The 22,971-nt window shown below is 35.3% G+C and overlaps 1 protein-coding gene and 1 pseudogene across 1 annotated transcript in view; both read left to right on the top strand.

Annotated features, from left to right (window-relative positions):
• Positions 1-22,971, top strand: part of LOC136778025 (opioid-binding protein/cell adhesion molecule-like) — a 1,000,824-nt gene that overhangs the window by 943,022 nt on the left and 34,831 nt on the right. The gene's annotated exons all lie outside the window — the stretch shown is intronic.
• LOC136777927 (uncharacterized) lies at positions 919-22,134 on the top strand (annotated as a pseudogene).

Here is a 22,971-nt window from a genome sequence, read left to right as displayed (position 1 = left end):
ACATCATTTTCGGAAGTATTTCTATACATGAAAAAGCATTGTAAAAAAATCTTGCAGTAGTGATTTTGAATGCTTAAAAGCTCAATGTTCGAATGCCGTTGTTCAATGAGATATATGAAATTAAATCAAAAAGTTACCTAAGAAAATGTAAGAGAAAACGTGATATTATTCTCGTTTTCCTTCTAAAATCTCAAATTTCGAGCATGAAGAAGGCTATGGAAAGCATCGCAACTATGCAAGTGGACAATGGATCCATATTAAAGAGTAATGAAGTGCATATTCAAAAATTCAAAATGGCAAACTCAAGATGGCGGCTTAGATGTGCAAAAATTATGAAAAACGCATTTTTCTCAAGTTGTTTATACTTTTCTTGTTCAATGATCCAAATATCTTCCAATTCTTGACTTTTTAACATTAAAAATTTAAATTAACAATTAGGGAAATGACGCACAAGTATGTATATATCAAAAGAGATCCGAATGAAACTTAAACAAAGTATATTTATGAATTTGCGTGGTCAACATCGTGCATATAGCATTTTCTTGCTCTACATAATCTATCACATATTCTATCTCATTTCTTCTATCACATATTCTTTGTACATATGATTGAGGATTTAGTACTGATATATATATATATATATATATTACATTGGAATTTATTGTCCTCAATCTATATTATATTTAAAACATTTTTAGTTAATCATGTTTATTTTCAATCTTTCTGATTAGTTTATTTAACTGAGATTTTCATAATTGTACCTACAGTCTTACATTTATTTTTTTAATAAATAAAAATCGATTCTTGTAAATTTTAGAAGTATTGCAATATTTATATAGTTCGTCGTTTTCGACTCGTGTACTAAAAGCAAAAGCTTGAATATTGAAGTTATTGATTGTTACACTTTGTGTAAACAAGATGTCACGAAAATTCCGATCAAATAAAAAAAATTTACCAGTATCCCAAATGTCACCTTTAGTTATGCAAGAAGATATTTGTGAAGTTTCTGAACTCGATAATCATGTTGAGGTAACATTTCTGTCGAATTCTGATGGCAATGATTCAGAATCGAATTTTGATGACGAAAATGAAACTATCTATAATAAGTCTCAAGAAGAGAATTATAGTGAAAAATTGGACCAGATACTATCATATAAACAAGTTTTTGATAAGTACTCTGATTCTCAAATATATTTATAAAAAGAACATGTATATAATTGGGTGATAGGTGAAAAGAATGTGATAATGTACCTAAAAACGAGTATTTGTTGAAAGTTAATGAAATAAAAAAAAATCAGAATAGTTCACTAGTAGATTTATTTAAATTATTTTTTTCTTTGGAGAAAAAAATTATATTTTGCAGGCATCTTCTGAAAATGGTCTGAATATCACGATTCCTGAGTTGAATTGTTTTATTGGTATTTTAATTCTTACAACTTTCAACCGACGTAAAGAAATCAAAGATTATTGGTCAAATGATCCTCTTCTTGAGTGTCCAATAGTAAAACAGTCAATGTCTAGTGATCGATTTATTTTCATAAAAAAGAATTTGAAATGCTCAAAGTAATCTGATGAAAATAATGATGATCAAGTTTGGCGTATTCGTAAAATTTTAAATATTTTTCGAAGAAATATTCAGTTTCAAATTTGTTCAAACAGCACTGTCGGTGGATGAGATGATGATAAGATTTTATGGAAGATTAGGAATAAAGTAATTTATTAGAAATAAGCCAGTTCGATTTGGCATAAAAATGTGGGCGGTATGTGGACCAGATGGATATCTATTTGATTGCGATGTGTACTGCACATAACAACATGGACGGGGTCGATGTTCATGACCAATATTGTCGATGATAATATTTTGAAATCACTTCTAATTTGTTTTAAAAGTACAACTTTATAAAACTGTTTTTATTGATGATACAATATTTTATATAAGCATCGACTTGCACCGTCTCGTGGAGAGATCGCTGGATCGATCGAGAGTGTCTGGTCCTTCGTCCTATCGTTCTATTTCGTTTTCATTCGTTTTAGTTCGTCCTTTATCGTATCCCCTCCTCTGCCCAATCTCAGGAGAATATAGAATCGATTCGATTCGATCCTCCCCGATCGTCGGTGGGCGCGGGCTTCGAAGAGAGGTTAATGGAACTATCGGCTTGGCAGTCGTGCACAACTTGAACTCTTTTTTTGAGTGCCTTTGGTTTTTCGTATGTTAAATACGGACCAAATATTGCAGTAGATTATTACCATCAATAAGAAGTAAGAAGTGGACTTGGTGTATTTTGATGAGAATAATTCAATCGTCTTTGACTAACGCTTTTATTCTGAAAAACACTGCTTGCAAAGGTGAATACAAAATCAGTTCCGAAAATATTGCAATGAGTGTTGCTAATTATTATTTCCAACAAGCAAGGCTTGGTGATCTAAAAATTACATATAAGACAAAGAATGTCAAAACGAAAAGCATGCTGTAATTATGAGAAACGAACTTCATACAATTGTAATCAATGTGATAAATATTACTGTAACAGCTACTCTTTATATTTTCATGTTGCAGATGTAAAACGAGTATAAAAATAATTTCAAATTTTTAAAACTAATCAAAATAATTATAAACTGTTTTATAATAACTTAAGGTAGTAGTCTCATTTTTCGGGTCAAAAAATTCGAATTTTTTTTTTTTGCATATTTCGAAAGTATGATATCATTGAAATATGGTGTATAAATTTTAAACCAAAATTCAAAATATTAATAAAGTTATAGGACATTTTAAACAGCGCTGCATAGCTTGCGCGCTGTTAGCTGCGCGACAGCTGTTAACAGTCGGTCCCCTCGGCTATGACCCATCACCTTCATATCTGTTTGGGACTTCTTGTACCTTTCGGAATACAAAATAATAAACCTGTGTTAGTATACAGGTATCTTGGAGCATAATACCTTCAAAATTCAAATCGTTTTGCCAGTGTACGTTCGTTAGTTCGTCCGTAAATATCCGTGAAACGTAGAAATAGATAGGAAAGGAAAGAAACGAAATAGTAGAAGTCCTGGACAAAATTCTAGAAAAAAAGTATTTTGTGGTAACAGATATACTTCTGAAAGTAGTAAGGAGTTCGTCAGCACTTCTGCTAAAAAAATAACAAATCAAGATGATTTTGAACCGTTAGTCGATAAAACTTTTTCGTACGTTCTTCTCTGTTTTAATTTGGTGTTTACAGCTTTACAAAGCGTCTTAAAATGCAAAGTGTGTAACAGTGACATACGGTTTTTACAAAAATCACATATTGCATTAAGATTTACTTTGTGCATCAAATGTAAATGTGATAGAATGTTTACAATTGACTCTTGTCCCAAAGTGAAAAACGCATTTGAAGTAAACAGGCATTTTACTTTTGCTATGAGAGTACTTGGCATTGGCTTATCAGGCATAAATCTTTTTTGTGCAATGATGGATTTAGGAACTGGATTGAGTAAAAACAATTACTACAGTATCCTTCAACAAATGCATATTGCTGTGGAAGTCGTAGCAAAATCTGTTTTTCACAAAGCCGTAGAAGAAGAAAAAGAAGAAAATGTTAAAAAGGGTTACATCGAAGACGAAATAACTGTTTCTGGCGATGGATCATGGGCAAAGCGTGGTTACACATCACTTCTAGGATTTGCTACTCTGATTGGGAAATATACCAATAAAATCATAGATGTGGTTGTAAAATCGAAGGTCTGCAAAGCATGTGAAAAGTGGGCAGGGAGAGAAGAAACGGACGAGTATTTGGAGTGGTACGATAATCATAGGAACGAATGTTCGTCAAACCACGAAGGAAGCCCTGAAAAAATGGAGGTTGACGGAATAATAGAAATGTTTAGCCGATCAATCGAACAATACAATGTAAAATACAAAAAGTATATTGGTGACGGCGACTCAAAGACTTTTAAAAACTTATTGCAAGCTGATGTTTATAACGGCGAACCGTAGGTGGAAAAAAGTGAGTGCGTTTTACATGTAAAAAAACGTATGTACAGGCGTGTCAAAGAAGCGAAGAAAACACTTGTGCAGCTAGAGAGGGTAAAAAAAAACAGAAACTACTGAAGAAAAAGAAGCTAAAGGAGCAAGGAAATCAGGAGGAGAAACAGACAAGAAACAGAAAAAAAATGCAAATCAAAAACGGATGCAGGAAGTAGTGAAGCTTCTAAAAAAAAGTATCTCTCACTCACTAACAATTTATTGATAAAACTGAGTACTTATTATGGGTTAGCAATTATCAGAAACGAAAACTCAGTCGAAGAAATGAAAAAGGCTGTTTGGGCAACTTTTTATCATCTGACATCTACTGATGAAAAGCCACAGCATTTTTACTGTCCCGAGGGTCCTGATTCGTGGTGTAGTTATCAAAAACACAAAGCCAAGAATAATGAAGACATTTTTGTTCATCCACCTGCTTTTCATGAAGATACTGCAAATTTATTAAAGCCTATTTATGAAGACCTTTCGTCCAATGATCTTCTCATTAGATGCTTGGGACGAAATACGCAAAACAACAACGAGGCTTTCAACCACTGCGTTTGGAATTTGGCACCAAAACATGTTTTTGTTGGTAAAAAAACCCTTGAAATTGCTGCATGGTTAGCTGCATTCATCTTCAATGAAGGGTTTTTACCTCTGATGAAAATTATGGAGACGATGGGTATCACTATTGGCTTAAATGCTATAACGTACGCCAGGCGCTACAACACTCACCGCATATCGAAAGCAGAAAAAGATGCAGCACACTCTTCCAAAATAGGCAGAATGGCTCGGAGGGGAGAAAAAGTAAGTAGAGGAGCTATGCGGTTCCGATGACAGGGAGTGGGGGAAGCTGTTTTGTGGTGTGGAAGGGGGATGGGTGGGGATAAGACTCTCTTAGTATGGTAGTGGTGGGGATGAGGAAGGAAAGGGTCTTATAGTGGGATCGCGTTTGGTTAGGGAGGGTGGGGGTATTTTTCACCCTATGTCACAGTTGGAAGGTCTTATAGTGGGACCGAGTTTGGTTAGGTAGGGGGTATTTTTCACCCTATGTCACAGTTGGAAGGTCTTATAGTGGGACCGGGTTTGGTTAGGGAGGTGGTATTTTTCACCCTATGGTACCGTTGGTTAGTTATCCTACGGGGACCTAAGTTATCCTACGGGGCCCTAGTTGAGGGAAGGTTTTTTCACCCTTCGAAGTCGATGGTTAGTTACCTTACGTAGCCTAACTATTTCCGACTCTGCTACACAGAAAAACTAGGTTGAGTTAATTGCTAGTTCCAGTAGTCACCGCTAGGTGACTGCCTTCCTTAATCTTCTTTCGCGCTAATGGTATTTTAATATTACGTAATTACACACACGGGTGAACTAGTTCAATTTAATTGATAGTACCAGTAATTGCCGCTAGGTGGCTACCGCAATCCCCCCTTTTCTCGTTAGTTAAATTGTAGATAGCTATTGTGATAAGTTGCTGATATCGTGCAAGGAATTAACTTTCCATCGAGCATGGAATTATAACTTTGCATGGCTTTAACAAAACCTATGCAGCGTATAACGAAATATCCTCTAAATGAAAGAGTATAGTTTTAATAGTCTCCCCTATTGGGGAGAATAACATTTTAACATCAATTTCAGGAATATTAATATTTTGATAGGGCAACTTATTAAGTCCTAGCTGTTACTATACCCAGGCCAGGTTCACCAATTTATTAGACCTTACAGCTCCTCACTTATAGTATGTCCTTAGAGGGTACTATTTGACCATTCAGAACCAATTCTAGATCCTCCCACTATTCTCTCCTTCTATGGACCCTCTCTAGACTTTCATTCAAGAAATCATTTACCTTTCTACGAGCGAATTAGTTAAAGTGATAAAAAGATGTTTGACTAAAATTATACATTCGCGGTACCACGGGATACGGCTATAGAGAAGCTAACCTTCAAGAGGAGGATGTGGATGAAAAAGGAGGAGGAGGAGGAGGATGAGACATGGAGACTGGATGAGTAACTGATAGTAAAACTTTAGTTATTGAATAAAAAACAGTTTTAAGAATTTTTATAGCCTTCCCTGACTTATCTTTTAGCCATTTTTAGCTTTTCAGGTAAGCATATCATACGATCCATCTAACAAGCAGGCTAGGTATTAGAAAGGGAAAGAGTTGTCAGTGCACTTCATTTTTTTTGAAGGGTAAAGCAAAACATAACTTTTACCTAGACATTAAGAAGCTGTATTGGCACCATTCTAGCGATTGGAGAACTGATTGCTGAGTGTGCTGATATCTTCTAGCACGGATATGCTCGAGTACCTGACGCCTGAGATCATGTCATGTCATGACTTGTTACTTGATTTATGACCTTTTAAATCCTCGATTTTTTCATATTCTCTCAATTTTTTATATGCCTAGCTATCGAGAGGAATGTGCTCATAAATTTTACCGTTTCACTTAAGAAAAGTCTGCAACACGTTTATGCAATTAAAAGAATTCTGGAGAAACCACTGGTAACGTGTCATGACCTGTTTGACGCAAATTTTCCCCAGTTCACTTTAGAAAAGTCTACAACATGATTATGCAATTAAAAGAATTCAGGAGAAACCGCTTGTAACGTGTTACGACTTGTTTGACGCAAATTTCGTAGGTGGGAAAGAATACCCAACCACCCAAATATTAACTTCCAATAAGAATGCATCTCATCCCCTTCCATGAATGCATCTCATCCCTTCCACTATTTTTAAAACCCTTGTTGTCAGCAATCGGGAAATTTCAGTCAGTCAGTTTTCATTAGAAGCTTCAAGGAGGTGAAAGATCCAGTGCAAAGCTATATTCCGAATATTTTCCTTGCTGTACCACAGAAATTCTTTTGGGTGGTAAGAATTATTCTTTTATTATTATTCTCTTTTCTTGCTATTCTATTTCAATATTTTTCTTTTCTCAATTTCTATGTTTTTTCACAGAAAAATGGATTTAACCAAGATCAATGCACTTGCAAGTGTAACTTACGAACCTAAGACTTTCGTAAAGCTGAATACTTTTGAGGAGAATAAGGAGTATCAAATCACTGAATTAGTGAAAATTAAGACCAAATATGGAGAGAAATTAATAGCGAAGCTGGCTACCGACGAATGGTTCTTCCTACCCTCAAGGATGATGAAATTACTGGAGTCGCCTGAACTAATCAAAGAACTTCAAAATGCTGCATCAGCGAATACATTAAAAATCTTATATGTTGGAGGACGATACAATAATTTAGAATTTAAAGTTACCCAATGATAATCATAAGATAAATTTTGGAAATGTTTGTAAGGAATGTTTTTAAGGAATGACACCAATAAATGTTTATTATATCTTATTTATTTATTTTTTCTTTACCCCTCACTACATTAGTAAGATACATATAAATCTAGTCTATTAACTTACATTTCTAACAATACTAGTAAGCGGGTTATATTCAACGATTTTATCATGTATAATTAAACAAAACGCAGTAGTATTACTTGGAATATTTCTAGTACAATCAATCTCAATTTTAACATCAACAGTGCCTGACTTTATAGATTCATTTTGATGCGAACAATCGATGACGAAGAGAGGACCGTATTCCACAAAGTTTTTGTAATTAAGCATTGGTTTCGACTGTTTTTCTCCTGCATAATATGAATGGATAAATTTAACATACATATCATATAGTACAGAATAACGGTTTTTTTCGCTATCACTATCAATTCGGTCATATGGATAAAATTCTGAATTCAGATAGACTTTAACATCACGAACAGAACTGTCATTGAATCTAAGCACCTCCATATGCTGCGTACTCTTCTTATTTTGTCTAAATGCTAGTATAACATATCGAGGTTTCTCCAATTGTGTTGCAGCTTTTACGGCCCATGTATGCCTCTGTGTTTCAGGTAGAAGTGGATATTCGTAGAGTTCCCAGGAACGAAAAGCCATGGTTAAACTTTTGTTTTGCTCAATCAAACGTAGAAATTTAAGTTTTGTATAATCATTCAGTGATACATGAGGAATCCTCCATTGCACTTTTTGCAAATCAATTTTGGAGTTGATGATTTTTCTCGAAGAATGTAGTGAATTTATATCATCACGTGCTCGAATAAGAACGAGTTCATGACGTGCATTTATTATAACTCTTCTGTAGTCTTCACAAAAACCCAACAGCATTTGCAATGGCACACAAAAGTTGAAATGATTCGTAGACCTGTGATCTGTTAGAAACCATCCTGAATGACGTAGACTTGCACTTTCCTCAGCAGTTAAGGAGATGAGATTCTTCATGGAGCTAGTAATACCCACATTCTTACAGCGATCAATCTCAATACCATTCAATTCATAACGAATTTCATCAAACAAGAATGCCATGGAATTACAGTCAAGTCCTACGACATCTTGGGCTGTTGCATCTGGAGCACGGGTTCCAACGATTATCTTTCCCTCAATGTAGAGATAACTTTCACAGGGTAGAAGAATTAAATCTTGCTGTTGTATAGGAATTCGAATTTCATCACTATTTCCCAATGAGGCATTTGCATAAGGATTGTATGCATGCATTTCCATTTTAGTGATGCGATTGTCGAACACCGGTTGAGCGGTTACATCTAATGGATCCATTTTTATTTCTAACGTTGAAACCCAGTGATTGTAGAAAGGTGATATTTCTTCTTGTTAATGATGCGCCAACGTTACCTTCGCTCAATGTATTTTGTCCTCCAGCGTTACCTTCACTCAATGTATTCTGTCCTGCTGCAGCAGTTGGACTGATAGGCTCATCGAGTATCGGTGATTTATAAGTATTCTTGTAAATCAACATTTTCTAATATGTAAACGAATTGTGATTTCTTCACCTCCGAAATTTACTATACGATCTTCCTGATCGAGAATACGCAAGGTGAGACGGTCAATTACTTTCGCAATGACTGGCAAGTAAATGACGTTCTTCGGTGTTTCTGCGATTTTATAACCTGGCGGAACACTCGGAAAAAATTCATGTATAACATGTCGAGGTCTACCGTTTGTGTACGCACCAGCTGTAATGTTGCATTCAATTCGTAGAATATTTACTCTTATAATGTTTACGGGCTCGTCTGATTCAGCTAGTGTGTTCGGTGGAATAACACGATCTGATGAAAAACCCAACAAAGAGCCTATATTGTTAGGTTGTGTAAAATCAATCTGATATTTACACTTTATTTCACTTTTTAATGTATTATTATTAGCACGTAGAAAAATTACTTCTTCTTCATCACCTTCGAACATCTGAGCACGTAAAAAGTCATTTATAGCATTGAGCTCATAACAACCTGTAGGTATAGTTAGCTCCTGATCATCAACGTAAAATATATTGTTTGTCTCATCAACATTAGAGATTGAATTGAAGCTCTGAAAGTCTACGAGGCCGAGTTCATAATGTCCATCTCGAAGATCGATCGGGGGGAAAAAATCTGACCCCAATACCGAGTCACGGCCAGAGAGTGTAACTGTTAAAGACATTGTTCACGTAGAAACTTGACACACAACTGACCGCATATGCTTGAATCATACGATTGATATTGGTCGTGGTTGTAGTAGATTATAGCAGAAGGTCCAAAATATTCCACAAGTTCAATTGGCGGTTTTAAATTTCCGAAGGAATCGAAATACTTAACGTGCTTATTACGTTTAACGTAAGCGACCCAATGTGTTCCAGGACCTTGTTCGTCATCAAGATTCACAATTGCGCACTCATTGCGTTGCGCATTTTGAGGTAGAGATGTACGCATAAAGACTCCCCGAAAATGCGGTATTTTACGGCAGACGTTTGATAATTGCATATTACTAGTAGGTCCAGATTTTGGAAGTCCATTTATTTTCTTTTCCTTTTCACTCCCTCTCCTATTCGACTGTATGGTGCGAGGTATAAACCTTGTCCCCGTCTCGCTTCCATTAAGCGATTGTGTCGATGCATTTCTTCCAATTGTTTTTTGGCTGCTTTGGTGTCGTTTACAGCCTTTGCTATACCTGCTGCACCGCCAGCTAATGCGCCCACCGCACTCAGCAGCGGAAGCAATGGTAATAAACCCCCCCGTTTTGTTTTAGTAAGTGACTTTTTCCTCAATAAACCACCTCGTTTTTTCGGTACACGAATTTTTCTTTTCTTCGTACTTTTTCTAGGCACTCGCAGTCCTAAGCCGAGTTTCCGTTTTGCATTCATTGATGCCCAGACAGCAGTCGCTGTCGCTCGTTCACCTACGGATGAGTCACTAGCTATGATACGTTGTCGTGCACGGCGTGCAAGTACTTTATCAGCATGATGACGCGAGGGCAGGTCCTTATATACTGAATATGCGATATCATGCTCACGGCAAGCATCATCCAGAGGGTTTATTCCTCGATCACCACGTGCTAACCGTTCATGAAGGCGAGTACCTGGACCGCAATAATTGTAGCCAGGTACATGCAGCTCGAAGGGTAGTTTATTTAGCAGCTTATTGAAAAAAGATCCACAACCATATCTCATCATGTCATGCTTTCCTAACGGGTTCGTTGGCACATCCAGCAATTTTTTATTGAAGGCGGTATTCCATCAAACTGATCTTGATTAGGTAAATTATAATGTTCCATACAGGCACGATATTGTTGCACTTCAGGATCTGCACGAATGTGCTCAGGTAATTTACACCAAACAAGTCGAATACTGTTTGGAAAGCGCTTCAATAGTAAAATTTTTGGAATGTATTCAAGCTGCTCAATAGTTAAATCCTCCAAACGTAGCACATCTAACATTAACAACGACATAATGAGAACTGATGAGATAATCTGCTTCGAGCCTATAAATAGCTTGCATGATCATAGAGTTTTACAGTTATGGATTTCGTAAAGCAACCACTGCACATTCGTGTCTCCAACGCCGATCGTTTTATTGTCGGTGGGGGTTGTGGAGGAAGGAGTAAACGTCATGGATCCCTACTTCCATCTACAATTCGTAGTATAATTTGCGGACCCTCGAATTGCGGTAAAACAAACGTACTGCTTAGTCTCGTAGAAAGTCCTAACGGTGTGAGATTTGAAAATATTTATGTATACTCAAAGTCGCTTCAACAACCCAAGTATCAATACCTTGAACGGTTATTAAAAGGACTAAAAGGTATTGGATATTTTAAATTTTCAAACAATAGCGACGTTGTAAAGGTAACTGAGGCGTTACCCAATTCTATTTTCATATTTGATGATGTTGCTAACGATAAGCAGGATAATATCAGAGACTACTTCTCCATGGGTAGACATTCAAATATTGACTGCTTCTACCTCTGCCAGACTTATGCTAAAATTCCTAAACACATGATTCGTGATAATGCAAACCTTCTCATAATCTTTAAGCAAGATGGTACTAATTTAAAACATATTTATAACGATCATGTAAACACGGATATGTCATTTGAAAAATTCAATGAATTGTGTTCAAAGTGCTGGCACCATGATTATGGATTTCTAGTGATCGACAAGGATAGTACAATTCAAAATGGTAGATATCGGAAAGGTTTCGATGAGTATGCTAAGATTAAATAGTATACCGTTTGCTTAAGATTGTTCAGTTTAGAGCTAAGTGTCCATCAAAACACACACATCAAATGAGCATGGAATAAACCTAGTATAAACGTGGAAATAAAAACGTGGACTGAATCTAAATTGAACGTGAATTGAACGTGGAAACGTAGATTGAACGTGGATTGAACGTGGATTTGAACGTGGATTGAACGTGGATTGAACGTGGATTGAACGTGGATTGAACGTGGATTGAACGTGGATTGAACGTGGATTGAACGTGGATTGAACGTGGATTGAACGTGGATTGAACATGGAAAGCAGGAAAATGGAAGAAAAGATGCTGCTAAAGAAGATTGCCGCGAAAAGTAAAGTAATTCGTGAAAAATATCGTGCACTCAAATCAGGAAGAGAAATGATGGAAACCAATTTAAATGAAACTTTTAAACCAATTGTTGAGCCATTGAAGAAGCTCACTGAACATAATGAGATGACCTTCGTGTCCCCGAAATATGAGTATAAACAGGAACCGCTACAGAAGACTACTGTAAGCGATAATTCTTTGATTATTCCATCGAAACGTAAAAGGACTTATCTCTCATCGACTCCACAACGTAAAGATTTCGCATACAACTCTAGAATTAAAATTCCAACCCCTTCATCTGATGATGAGCAAGGAAATTCACGACCTAATGAAACATTATACCTTTCTCTGGAAGAGGATGGGGATGAGGAGGAGGAGGAGGTAGTGAAAGTGGAAAAGGATGTTAATGATTTAGCAATACCATCACCAATGCAAGCAGAAACTCCATCATCGCCATTGCAAAGATCCATAGATTTAAATAGTTCTTTGTCAGAATATGGAGCAATTGGACGTAAATATATAGAGATGTTTATGAGTAAAAATAAGGAAATAATTGATTATAATTTTGGAGTTGAACAAGATGGTAGTCTTAACAAAATGAGAATTGGAAAATGTGCTTTTAAAGTAGATCGTAGAGATTTTATTATTATTGATGAGGAGTATTATCAGGGTACTATTGGTCTATTTGAATTGATCTTCATGAAAGAGCCACATGATTATACTGAAGATGATTTAAAAACATATAAGAATATTCTTTCTCAAACTAATGTACACAGAGCAGATTACAGTAGCGAGGGAAAGCTTCGTGGGAATAAGGGTCATAAATGGAAGAAAATAATTAGCCCATTATTTCCTCCAAAGAATCTTGTAAAAGGTAGCGGTTATATGTGTGTTAATGATAAACCAGTGAACTATGTACATTGGAATGATCCGAACGAATTAGTTGAACGTTTGAGACTTTTGATTGCATCATCTGCTGCAGGACATACGAATCATCATAATGAGATACAATCAATAATTGAGGAGCTTCATGAAGAACGTATTATCCTATAAAAGAGATTACACTTTCCATAATTTCCCAGTTGATTGTGTTACTTCACAATGTCGATAAATAAATTTGGAGGTATTTCCACTGCCAGTAATGTGAGAAAATATTTCCGCAAAACTGAAGATGAAACATTAAAATTTGATAAACGTATGAATGCATTTAATGCTAAGGGGAATATTATTTCAAATTTAGGATTTGATGCTACTGATGAGAAATGTGCTGTGAATATGCGTGTTCTGCTGGATAATATGAATGCTGTACGTGAGAACCTTAAAAATGAAATGCAAGAAAACAGTGATATTTTACGAAGTATTGCGTTAAGACTGGATGAAACCGAGTTAAGGCTGAATGATTTTCAAGTGAAATTGAGTAATTTCATGCAGAAACATGCTGAAGATAATGCAGATTTAAAGAAATATGTATCAATTTTCATGGAGAATCAGACTAAAGAGGATGCTGAATCAAAGAAACATATAATGAAGATAATGCGGAATTAAAAAAAAAAAAAAAGTGCTATTTTTCATGGGGAGAATCATGCTAAGGAGAATTCTTCTTGAAATAATTCGACAAAGAGTTTTATTAGGAAAAAGAAAGTTTTACTACCATCAGTGCTCGTTGTACCCCTGTAAACCCAACACATACCTGAAGAGTTATGGATAGTGAAGAAAAGAAAAAATTGGTCGAAGAACTGCATGTGCCTGCAAGACGGAATTTTCAACGTAGAAGAGTTATAATACGAGGCTTCGATGACCTCTGGCAAGCAGATCTGGTTGATATGAAGAATTATACTGACGGAGGTTACCACTATATTCTCACAGTTATTGATGCATTGTCGAAATTTGGATGGGCAGTAGCACTAAAAACCAAAACTGGCAAGGAAGTGACAGACGCATTTACGAAGATTCTGAAAAGTGGGAGATGTCCCAAAAATTTGCAGACAGATGATGGCAAGGAGTTTTATAATAGTGATTTCAAATCGCTTATAAAAAAACGTAGAATAAATCATTACTCAACATACAGCGTATTGAAAGCTACGATAGTTGAGCGCTGGAATCGCACGCTGAAGACTGAAATGTGGAAACGATTTACGTTGAATGGAAATTATAAGTGGCGAGGCATACTGCAGCGACTAGTTGAAGACTACAACGCAAGAAAACATCGTACTATAGGAATGCGACCAGTTGATGTGACGCCAGATCATGCTAATATGCTCCTGACTACAGTATACAATAATATAAAGATTGTTGGTCGTGCCAAGTTCAAAGTAGGTGATTTTGTACGAATCAGTAAATACAAGAATGTATTCGCAAAGGGATACACACCAAATTGGACAACTGAAATATTTGAAATTATAAAAGTGCAGAAAACAAATCCTGTTACATATTTACTTAGAGACTCTAGTGGTACTGATATATACGGAGGATTCTACGAATATGAACTTTTAAAAACTGCTAATCCTAATGTATATCTAGTGGAGAAGGTATTACGTAAGAAGGGTGATAAGGTCTTTGTGAAGTGGTTAGGATTCGATAATAAACATAATTCATGGATAAATAAAGATAATATTTTGTAAAAACAATATTTATTAATAAAATTATTCAATTTAAATATAATTAATTTATTCTATAATGACCCCATGGTAGAGTCGATACAGTTCCGTGCACGATATAACGCTTATCATCGTATGGGTTGAGAGCTACTTTCCGTTGCGTAATCGAATAAACATTATGCAATTTTGAGCGAATTAAATTTTGATTGCGGACTTGTACAGTAAAATTTGTTAAACAGTCCTTATAGTCCTCGAAGGTTATGTTTCTAGCAACAACGTAAGTCTTAATACCTTTAGCTTTTTTGATAATTTTATTTTGTACTTTAAATGTGTACATTTTTGATCTCAGTCCAATAAACTCTGTCATTATCTGCCCATTATTCTCATCTTTCATCAGCCCAGGGACTTTTTTATTTACTAGAGGTAAATTGTACTGATTGTTGGGAGAATAATCGCTTGTATCGAATCTAGCAAGATTCTCCCTCATAATAGTGTAAATATCATCACACTCAATGCTGTATATTAGACTATCCGTATCGGTATATAACGCTTTACATTTGCTGCCGAACGTAGGAAGCATATAATCATAATGAAAATCATACAAACATGTTTTCGAAATATCAAGAATGCTCATACCTACGTATATAGGCTTATCGAATTTAGCTGCTAATTTTGTTAATTCAATCGTGACCAAATTCTCACTGAATATAGTGCGACTGTGAAAATTAGGCTTAGCAATCATTGCTTCAGCACCATATCTTCCCTCCCACTTACTCACGAGTCTCACATCAACTCTATTTCTAACATTCTCCATAGTCTTACCGAACACCGCATTGTTCATTAATTTGAAAAGATTTTTCTCAAACTCATTTTTAGATGCTGCACGCAAACTAGTGTTCAAATCGATATATTTACGTAACCAGGTGGACTGCTGAAATCCTAAAATGCGATGAATGTGTTTTAAGACAACACCATTTCGCATACATTGCTGTAAAGCACGATAGTGTATAACATAGCGCTTCTTATTTTCTAAAGTTGCAAGTAGCTTCTTCTGACGTGTACCCGGTGGTGCATCACGTACGGGACAAAATGGAAGGTCGGAATGTTTATCGTGAAGCATGCTTGGATACTCTAAGTCAACCTCTAAAATATAACCCTCGGGTGAATCTATCGGTATATTAGAGATATCCAAATTATTAACATTTTCAATCCAGCGAAATCCGTGAGTAGGTAGCGGTTGAGACATTGCCCACCCATACAAATTATTTACATCGTAGTACATTAAATACTTAGAAGGTTCCTCGGGATTGTAGTTTTGCATGTACCGATTGTTAGCCTTTTCATAGCGGTGCGAGCATTGGCTTAAACCACCACGTATGCCTCGTTCTACGAAAAGCAGCATTTCTACGTCAGTAAAAAGTTCTAATCTTATTTCTGTATGTTTGAGCATTGCATCCCAAGTGAAGCCTGGGAGTGTATAATAATGAGCAGGATCCAAATTATAAGTTTGCATGCAGCTATCACGAAAATTTTCGAAAACGTCAGCCAACAATAGTACATCAGTTTTCAAATAGAGATCGCTATACTCCCCAAGTGTTCGTATTTGAAATTTGGTCCATACCTCCTTAGCATGATTATACGCACCCTCACTAATATCACTATCGGATAATCTATTATAGAATATCTCGCGTGGAGGTAAAGCAGTTTCTTCCAGACGGTTCAGACTATCTATGTAATCGTAAGGAAAAATACCTTTCCTTGTCAGAAGGTTAAATTGTTCTATGTTTAAATATGAGAATTCTGACTCTAAATTTTTTAACTGTGATCTCGTTAAATATGAACTCAATTTGTCTAAACTTGATGCCATAAATTTGAAAGAATCGATAAACCTTAGTTGTATATTATATTTACGGATGAATTTAGTGAATGAAATATACTTCTCCTTATGTACAGGTAACAAGTGTACTGAACCTTCATACAAGTTAGCGATTGTACCGAAAATAAAATGTGCGTCATAACCTGATAAATTATGAAAAATTACAGGTATTACATGCGAATCGTTAAAGTTTAAATTACAATTATTATGAGCAGGTCCCCTATATTTACCAGTTAAATGATCATGATCGCGAACACGTATTTGATCTGGAAGAAACGGCTTTTTACATATATGACAGTTGGGCTCAGTATAATGCCTTGAATTTTCACTAATACTTAGCGTTCTCATAGGCACTACAGTCTTTAGTTTTTCGCTCGCTATGCTAGCAATTTTATCGAGTTCTCGCACAAACCATTCTATACACTCGAGTCCACGATATGATTTGTAAGTTGAGAGCGATGAATCACGAACGCTTTTAAAATAATAACCTATACTAAAAGGTATGTGTTTTTGATAAATACCAATTTCGTCATCCGTTTGCTCAACTTTTTCAAGCAAGCATTCAATGTCAGCGTATATGACAAATGGCACCCTCTCACTGTTCTTCATGTTATTGAAGGAAACCCAACGGTCCTTGTCAGGTAGCACAATTCTGATGTTTTTATTGAGTTGCGCACAATCACGTTCATGCGATTTTAGTTTCTCATCATTGTGGAAATAGTGTAAGCAACTATAGGAGGGAAAAAGTAATATTAGAATATAGAAGCAGTAATTATATATATATATATATATATATATATATATATATATATAGTAAAACATACCGATCACAAATAAGATGAGAGCGTTTTCCTCTAGTAAGCTGTCCATTTAGCAGTCTGGAAAGGTTCCTGATGCATATAAAATGTGCTGCTCCTTGATGCTCGAGAAGAAGAAGATTAGCGTGTCTGGTCCTCTTGCATTTTGTTAATTGTAGAGGTGCTATGATTGTATTCTCATTCGTCTCAGTCTCTTCCACCATAGTAAAAATATTAATAGAGACATCATTATCTTCCTCAAATTTCGGAATCTGTTTTAATGTAGTCGGAAACGTTATACTTCTAACATCGAAAACATTTGTAAAATGAGGATATGAAGATTTTCGTTGTGGATGAGTATTCGGTTTTGCTGGATAGAGTGCAGCTGTTACAGCCCATGCAAAACATGTATTATCATCACTGTGTATGTTTATCACAGCCTGTTTATTCTTAATAGATTCTGGAAGCTCGATGGCACAACCTATATGCAGCGGGTTATAATAATTTATATTTATAATTAAATTCAGAATTTTTTCCAACGCCCATCCGCTATCACGCTCTTGAAACTCACTCAATTCTTTTAGAATTTTCTCTATTATATTTGTATTGTACCATTCACTAAAACTATCAGTTTTGTATAAAACTGCATTGCGGGTTGAGATATGTTTAATATCACTTATCTCTTTACAAATAAATTGTCCGTTAAAGATGCAATTTATCTTAACTGCGTTCACGTTATTAAACACTTTTTCTGTGTAGGTCTGTACTAAGTCTTTTGCACCTGTTAGAAAATCACGTGGTTCTATATAATTATAATTTACAACCATTCCGCTACATATTCGAGATTTAAATGAAGACTCGAGATCTTTCCAAATAAGCTTTCTCACTCCAATTGATTTCTTATTTTTTGCCGCATGCAGAAGTAGACGCTGGATAGTTGTTATTTCAGTCAAATTTTTGTGTACTGTATCGGGAGCTGCAGATCTATTAGCATCTCTTAAACTTCGAATATAATCACGACACTTGCGTACCCACTCATGATAATTATGCTGATTTCCTAAATCAGGATTCTTGAGAGCATGATTCAAACAATAACTCTTATCCTTAGCTGCTCTAAGTAGAAGACACTGTATTTGTGCAATTTCTGCAAAATTTTTCTGCAGCGTGCCTATAGGTGCGTTGCGATTAGAGATTCTGAGTTTATGAATATATTCACGACACTCGCGTACCCACTCGCGATATTCTTCTTGCGTTTTCAAAACTCTATTTCGTAGAGACATCTTTTGTTCTTTTCTTCGAGAGGACTAATCAGGAACTGAGGAAAAGTGGGTGGGAAACTGAGCTCTCTTTAGATAAAGGATCTCTGAAACACTTCAGGGGGTAAGAGAACATTGAGGACAGGTAACGACATGTTAGAAAATAGATTCAAGCGTTTTTCAGTTATACATATATTCCAGATTTTTGCTCATACATATATTTCATATAATAGACATTTTTTAAGGCACATACACCTTCATGATTCAAACATGCTGGAAGATGTGAATTATGCAAGCTATCTTCTAAATCAAAATCCCCCCACATAAAATTATCTACATTAGTTATTTCTAAATTACAAATATCTCTTAACCAATTTGTATTTTCAATTCCTTTCACAAAAATCTCATCCTCATCATCATAAATATACTTCCTTATAATATCTTTATATTTATAGTAGGGTGAGTAGCCATCCGCCCAATTTAAACCGTGATAATTTAGAAAGAACCAGCTAAAAAGAAACATTATATTAAACAAAAATAATATATATTTTTTCTTTTTCATATACTTACTCTGTCCGCTTTCGCTCCTCTTCACTTAGCCACGAATATGAATAGGGCGGTGAAAATAAAATATGGAACACTTTTTGTTCTTGTATAACAGCAAATTCTTTGATTATAAATGACTTATCCGTCAAACGGAATCCTTGAAAATCAACGAACGATGGTGCCATTATGCCTACGTTTTTTATACTAAAATAATTCTATTTAAATATGAATGTTTCATAAAAATTTCTCCCTCTCTTCAAGCTAATTGTTCTTCATCCCTCCTACTATCCTCACCATAGGTCAAAACTATCTCCCACTATACGTAGCATAGGTCATAAATATTTTCTTGAGGACCAATGACGTTTCCGTTCTTCCAAGAGTGGCAGGTCAGTCATTTCCCCACCGTAGGACAAAAGTTTTGTCATCCCTTAAAGCATCTTAGAATTACCGCCCACTACATGTAGCATAGGGCAGAAAATATTCTCTCTTAGAGCCAATGACGTTTCCGTTTTTCTAAGAGTAATATAGGCATCTTCCTACCGTAGATTAAAAAAATTGTTGACACCTCCCTAACAGTGCTTAAAAGCTCGAAGAAATCGTAGGACAGGCATCAGTATTGCTTGAACGTTTGATTCGTACGACAAATAACATTCCATTTTAAAAATGTCTTCACTGTTTCATATTACACATATAATCGATTTTGACGGGTTTATGATAAACAGAAAGTTTGTGCATAAAGAAGTGGCAATCAAAAACTTAACTACGGGAAATACGAATTACGGTGCATTTCGTGTTCATGAGCCGTATAAAAGTTTATCGACTAAGGACCAAAAGAGCGTAAATTTCGTCTTCAAAAATATTCACGGGATAAAATATTGCAACACAGGATATGAACATTATAATCAAGAAGATATTTACAAATTTGTGAATAGCATAAAATTGGATTGTGAATACCCCCTAGTAGCTTATAAAGGGGGACATGTAGAACGGGATGTTCTGAATTACTTGGATATCCCAAATACAAATTTGGAAAGGTTTGGTTGTCCTAAATTTGATAATTTGATAGCCACTATAAAACCTTGCAACACCCCGTGTAAACTACACGTAAAAATGTTCACCAATCATACGAGAAAGCCTATACATTGTGTATATCAAGAGGTAAACGTTTTCGCACGATGGGTACATCAACAAATAGATGTGAGTATCAAATGTTAAACTTACAATTTGTAAAATATTAACTGGATTTCTCTGTTTCAGATGATTGAATAAAATATATATATATATATATATTGATATAAGTTTAATTATTAGTTTAATTGTAAAACATTTAATTTTATATATTTGTATAAATTGATGTATATTTCCTTCATTTTTTATATATTTGTATATCAGATCAATTATAAGTTTTTATCATTTATATAAATTTTATGTATATTTGTTTAATTATAAGTTTAATTGTAAAAACATTTCATTTTATATATATAAATAAATTCCGTCTGTCATGTAACTCTTCTACCAATTCTTTCTTCTCCTCACTCCCATGACTATTCTACTACGTATTATGTTTACACTAGCTCATCAATCACTGGCGGTAATATAAGTTTCTTTAGAGCATAATTCCAATCATTTTCTCTTTTCTTCTCATTGGCAGTCGTGATTTCCTCTTTTTGATGCTCATTAGAGATATAATTTGCAACAATTTTCAATCTACCATACATATCTTTCCGTAATGCCTCAACTTTTCGCTCCAATTTATTTTCAATATAATTGACTTTATCATTCAATTGATTAATTCTTTCACTAATATCATTAATTTTTTCATCAATTTCATCAATTTCATCAGTTTTTTTCAGCAGAGTTGTAACTTTTTCCTCAAGGCGGTTACCTTTTAGGTAATAGTGAGTTAGCTTTTCACTGTATTCAAACAATTCCCTCATTAAGCTATCACGTACAGTCATCGAATTACGTAACAGAGCAGCCATATTCACAGCACTTGTCTCATCAGTAACATCACATTCTAAGTTTGAAATTATTTTCTTCTTGGCATTAAATGCATTCCTTTTTTTATCAAACTTTAACGTATCATTGTCAATTTTGTGTGAATAATTTCTCACTTTACCGGTATTGAAACCAGATCCGAATTTATTTATCGACATAGTGAAGTAGCACGTTGAACTAAGAAAATCTTGAAACTGCAATCTCTTTTATAAGATACATAGGTTTAGTAACAGCTAGGACTTAATAAGTTGCCCTATCAAAATATTAATATTCCTGAAATTGATGTTAAATTGTTATTCTCCCCAATAGGGGAGACTATTAAAACTATACCCTTTCATTTAGAGGATATTTTGTTATTCGCTGCATAGGTTTTTGTTAAAGCCATGCAAAGTTATAATTCCATGCTCGATGGAAAGTTAATTCCTTGCACGATATCAGCAACTTATCACAATAGCTATCTACAATTTAACTAACGAGAAAAGGGGGGATTGCGGTAGCCACCTAGCGGCAATTACTGGTACTATCAATTAAATTGAACTAGTTCACCCGTGTGTGTAATTACGTAATATTAAAATACCATTAGCGCGAAAGAAGATTAAGGAAGGCAGTCACCTAGCGGTGACTACTGGAACTAGCAATTAACTCAACCTAGTTTTTCTGTGTAGCAGAGTCGGAAATAGTTAGGCTACGTAAGGTAACTAACCATCGACTTCGAAGGGTGAAAAAACCTTCCCTCAACTAGGGCCCCGTAGGATAACTTAGGTCCCCGTAGGATAACTAACCAACGGTACCATAGGGTGAAAAATACCACCTCCCTAACCAAACCCGGTCCCACTATAAGACCTTCCAACTGTGACATAGGGTGAAAAATACCCCCTACCTAACCAAACTCGGTCCCACTATAAGACCTTCCAACTGTGACATAGGGTGAAAAATACCCCCACCCTCCCTAACCAAACGCGATCCCACTATAAGACCCTTTCCTTCCTCATCCCCACCACTACCATACTAAGAGAGTCTTATCCCCACCCATCCCCCTTCCACACCACAAAACAGCTTCCCCCACTCCCTGTCATCGGAACCGCATAGCTCCTCTACTAAAGTATTAGAAAATGACGTATACGAAGAGACTGAAGGCTTGCTATACGCACCGGGCATCGACGATTAGCGTGAGTATGAAAGTTCTGTTAGCCAAACTTTAAACGCGTTTTTCTCGAAACCACGTTTTCTCGGTCGGCCCGAGGCATAACAGATTTTCGGTTGAACCGATCGGGCTGAAATTTTTACAGGTTGTTCTACACATCTGTAGTTCTGGCAGGTACTAGAATCATATTTTTTCATCCATTATTTTTCAAGTTATAGCCCAATTAACACTAACAAAATTGTACATTTTTTTTCGAAGTCCGCCATTTTGTTATTTTTCAACCAAATTATTTTTTTCTAGTACCTGCCAGAATGACAATCCTACTGAACAATAATCCGTTGGATTTTTTTATTTTCGATTACCCAAATTAGAGATACCTCACGGGCCAGCAGCACATATTTTTTTTTTCACCTACTTTGAACCTATATAATTTAAATAAAATATCGTATAAATGAAAAACAAATATTTTTGAATAATTTAATATAGTATTAATAACCTATAATAATTTCAGATATTTTGCATTTCATTTAAGTAGTTAACAAAATTTCCAAAAAATACCCTGCAAAACCGGTCGATTTATGAGACTACTACCTTAAAAAAAGGAAATAAAATAAAAAACACAAAAATGTATGACTACACAAATCCTTAAATATACCTCGTATAAGATTCATTCGGAGCTGTTTTGACATATACATACTTATGCGTCATGTCACTAATTGCTAATTTTACTTTTTAAGATTAAAAAGTCAAGAATTTAATGATATTTGGATGTTTGAATAAGAAAAGTATAAGAAACTTGACAAAAATGCGCTTTTCAAGATTTTTGCACATCTGAGCCGCCATCTTGAGTCTGCCATTTTG

Source organism: Prorops nasuta, unplaced genomic scaffold, assembly GCF_024137725.1.
Source record: "Prorops nasuta isolate Cenicafe-Biocafe unplaced genomic scaffold, Cenicafe_Pnas_1.2 PNAS00013, whole genome shotgun sequence".
NCBI classification, from domain to species: domain Eukaryota; kingdom Metazoa; phylum Arthropoda; class Insecta; order Hymenoptera; family Bethylidae; genus Prorops; species Prorops nasuta.
This window is presented reverse-complemented; position numbering and strand designations above follow the sequence as displayed.